Source organism: Pteropus vampyrus, unplaced genomic scaffold (genome assembly GCF_000151845.1).
Source record: "Pteropus vampyrus isolate Shadow unplaced genomic scaffold, Pvam_2.0 Scaffold51, whole genome shotgun sequence".
Taxonomy (NCBI): domain Eukaryota; kingdom Metazoa; phylum Chordata; class Mammalia; order Chiroptera; family Pteropodidae; genus Pteropus; species Pteropus vampyrus.
The window spans coordinates 6,491,840-6,496,355 of record NW_011888832.1 but is presented as its reverse complement, the minus strand read 5'-3'; the positions used below and the strand labels follow the sequence as shown (position 1 = coordinate 6,496,355).

The 4,516-nt window shown below is 39.5% G+C and overlaps 1 pseudogene; it reads right to left on the bottom strand.

Moving 5' to 3' along the window:
* Positions 1-2,098: 2,098 nt before the first annotated feature.
* LOC111739613 lies at positions 2,099-2,217 on the bottom strand (annotated as a pseudogene).
* Positions 2,218-4,516: the final 2,299 nt, after the last annotated feature.

Genomic DNA, 4,516 nt, shown 5'->3' with positions numbered 1-4,516 from the left:
CTATGTAACTAAGATGAAAATAATGTCCACTGAGATCATTTTAAAAATGCAAATATGGAAGTAAGCAAGAAAAATTAACACCCGAAGTAATTATCATGAACACTTTAGCATAATTTTAAAAAATTTTTTTCTTGCTCACACACACTCACACTCACACCTGTTTTTTTTTTTTTACATCATCGGAAACTGATACATCTGTAATTTTGTTCAATGAGCTATTTCCTGTGTCACTACAGAGTTTTTAAAATTTTTATCAAACAGTGTTAAGTGAAAGTTTTTTATTTTTATACATTTACTATTTTTAAATGTTTATCGAAATTAAATTCACAGCACATACATTTTAATAATTTAACTATTTTAAAGTGTCCGATTCGGTTGTTTTTAGTACCTTTTGCAACCATCGCCACTGTCTAATCGTAGAATATTTTCAACACGTGAAAAACAAACTCTGTCTCTGTTCATCTGTCACTTCCCATCCCCACCCCCACCCCCGCTCGGCGACCGCCAGTCTACCTTCTGTTTCTATGGATTCGTCTATTGTGGCCATCTTAATAGAACCCTACGACGCGTGGCCTTTTGTGCCTGGTTCTTTCACTCCACGACGTGGTCGAGGTTCATCCGTGTTGTAGCAGCCGTCAGCATCTCGACCTCATTTTGTCGCCAAGTGGCATTTCGTCGTCTGGCTAGACCCTATTTTATGTATGCATTCGCCAGTTGATGGACATTTGGATTCTTTTTTTTTTTTTTTTCGGCTGTTAAATAATATTGCTATGAACATCCATGTCCAAGATTTGATGTGGACATATTTTCCATTCTCTTGGGTATAAACATAGGGGAGGAATGACTGGTCATATAGTAACCGGATGTGAAACTGTGAAACTGTCCTCCGAGGAGGCTGCACCATTTTACATCCCCACGGGCAACGTGGGGCTCTAACTTCCCCACGCCCTCACCAACACCTGTTGCTTTTCGCTTACACGGTTACAGCCGCCCCGGTGGGTATGAAGTGTCGTCTCCTCGTGCTTTTGATTTGCATTTCGCTAACGACGATTGATATTAAGCATCTTTTTGTGTGTTTGCTGGCCACTTGTACATCTTCTCTGGAGAAATGTCTCTTCGGTCCTTTGCCCATTTTTCAATTGTGTTGTTTGTACTTTTACCGTGGAGTTGTAAGAGTTCTTCGTGTATTATGAACACTAGATTTTTATCATCATTATATACAATTTGCCGATATTTTCTGCCTTTCTGTGAGCCGTCTTTTCACTGTTTTGATTGTGTCCTTGATGCGATTTTATTTTTTATGAAGTCCAAATGATTTATCATTTCTTTGATTGCCTGCACTTTCGGTATCATTTTAAAGGAATTTTTGCCTAATCCAAGGTCACAAAGATATACGTCTCTGTTTCCATCTAAGAGCTTTATAATTTTAGCTCTTACATTTAGTCTTTCACCCATTTTGAGTTAATCTGTGTAGATAGCATGAAATAGGGGCAGATTCATTCTTCGCATGTGGATATGCAGCTTTCCTAACACCGTTTGTTGAAAAGGCTTCTCTTTCCTCGTTGAATGGTCTTGGCACTCTTCTAGATGTGTGGGTTTATTTCTGGGCTCTTAATTCTATTTTATTCTACGCTTATGTCAGTAGCATACTGTTTTGATTACTGTCGTTTTGTAGTAAATTTTGAAATCAAGAAGCATGAGTCTCCCATCTATGTTCTTTCGTGCTATTATTTTGGCTATTCTGGGTCCCTTCCATTTCCATATTAATTTTAAGATCAGCTTGTCCATTTTTACAAAAATGACAGTGAGAAATTTGATAAAGATTGCATTAAATCTGTATATCGACTTGCGGATACTGCCATTTTAACACAATCACATCGTCCAACACGTGGATGTCTTTTCTTTGATATGGGTCTTCTTTAATTTCTTGCAACGATATTTTGTAGTTGTCAGGGTATGGGACTTGCATTTCGTGGATTACATTTCTCTAAGCATTTTATTTTTACGACATCGCACATAGAATGGTTCTCTTAATTTCACATGAGGATTGTTCACTGCTTGTATTAAAACACAACCAATTTTTTTTTCTTTTGTTTTACGCCTACAGCACCTGGTCTTCCTAGGTGGTCTCCCATCCAGGTACTAACCAGGCCTGACCCTGCTTAGCTTCCTAGATCAGACGGGATCAGGTGTGTTCAAGGTGGCACAGCCGTAGAAAACACAACTAGTTTTTGTATATGGATCTGGTTTTCTTCAACATTGCCGAACCACTTATCGGCTCTAATAATTTGGTTGCAGAGTCTCTCCCATCACTGTTAGCCTTTGTTTTTCTAATTCAGTTGTCGGAAGTTGATTCTGACTTTTTTTTTTTAAGTTTTCTTCATTGCTTTCACGGCATGCTGGGCTTCAGAATCCCTCCCTCCGTAGTATTTGCCGACATCACTCTAGTATAGAGACTTCTAAAACACTATGTTTAACGGTCGCATAATATTTCCTACGATTTCCTTAAGCGTCGTTTTATTGATGGACATTATTAATTCTTTTCATCATTTTAGGCACAGTGATGCCACCTGGACTTTCATCTCTGTCCACATCTCTGACGATTTCCTTCGTCTGGACCGCTAAAGCGAACATGTGGGTAAAAGGACATAAGCTTTCGAGGCTCACGATATATGTCATGAAAATCGTTTCCAAATGATCCCGTCGTTTACACTTCCGCCAGCGTACTTGGAAATATCCCCACACCCCAGCCTTGCCCCAGTGGACGTGATCACTAAGACAGGGTAAGTAGAGAGGCGACAAATAACATCTCATTGTTCTGTTTCTCAGGCCTCCGATTATCGGCAAGGCCACAATTCTCATGGTGTTTCTTTGGTATGGCCATTGCAATGTCTGCCTTTCAATTTATTTATAAGAGTTATTTACGCAGGAAAACTATTAACCCTTAATGATAATAATGGCTAATATTTGAAAATCTAGAGCTCTAGAAGCATTTCCAATTTCACACGCCCAGCAAGTTCTCTTTGGTTACTGTGTCCTATGACTGCTGTAATAATTATCACAAACTTAGTGGCTGAAAACAACGGAAATTTATTTTTTTTATAGTTATAGGGGTCAAAAGTCATAAAGTCAAGGTGTCAGCAGGGCTGACTCCTTCTGGCCGAGGGGAGAATCTGTCTCCTTGCCATTTGTAGCTCCTAACAGTCACCTGTGCTCCTTGGGGTGTGGCCTCTTTTTCCATATTCAAAACACATTACTCTAATCTCTGCCCCTGTGGTCACATTGTCTTCTCCGTTGGTTCTGACTTTGCCTTCATCCCTTTCATAAGGACCGCTGTGACTGTATCAGGCCTGCTCAGAGAGTCCGGGATAATCTCCCCAGCTCAAGATGGTCAAACACATCTGCAAATTCTCCTTTGATATTTGTATAAGTCAGAATTCTCCAGAGAAACAGAATCAGTAGGATGTGTTGATAAGTAGATAGGTAGGTAGGTAAACAGACGATGATAGATAAATAGATGGATAGATAGATGATAGATAGATGATAGATAGGGATGGATGGATAGATGATAGATAGAAGATAGATAGATGATAGATAGGGATGGATGGATAGATAGATAGAAGATAGAAGATAGATAGAAGATAGATACATGATAGATAGATAGATAGATAGATAGATAGATAGATAGATAGATAGATAGATAATGGATAGATAGATAGATAGATTTGTTTCAAAAAATTGGCTTGTGATTGTGGGGGCTCATAAGCCTAAAATCTGCAGGGTGGGCTATCAGACTAGAGACCCAGGAAAAAGCTTGATGTCACCATCTTGACTCTACAGTCTGAAGAAAGAATTCTTTCCTTTTTGAGGGACTTCAGTCTTTCTCTTAAGGCCTGTACCTGATTGGACGAGGCCCACCCACATTATAGAGGGTCATCTACTTGACTCAAAGTCTTCCAACTTAAGTGTTAACTACATCAAAAATTACCGTCACTGAAACATCTAGTGTTTGACCAACAACTGGGCCCCGAAGCCAGGCTGAGCGGACACATAAAGTTAGCCGCCACAGCTGATAAGATAATAGTCACAGTTTCCATAGGTTATGACCGGAACATATTTGAGGAGCCATTACTCAGCCTACCACGGTCACGTAGGGCTACTCCTTTGAATAAAAGAGAATGTCCTGAGGAAAAGTAGATACTAATCCAGACTAACTCAAACACGTCAAACGCTCTCATGCTCATCAGAATTTTGCAGTAACAGAAAGGAATTTTCCCAGGATTCCTTTACCTTCATCACGTGCAGTTTCGAGGAGAATGTTATATCATATTATCCTTCGTAATAAAAAGAAAGATCTGCTTCTCCGATTAAAAGTCTGTTTTCCATACTTTTGAAGAAGAAAATCTTTCTCTTTCTCTCTCGAATTGCTATTCTTAGCAGGCAACGTTTTATCAGGAACGTGGCTATTGTGCTTTTCTGAAGCGGGCAGAGACCTTTAGGTTTTGGGGGGCTGGAG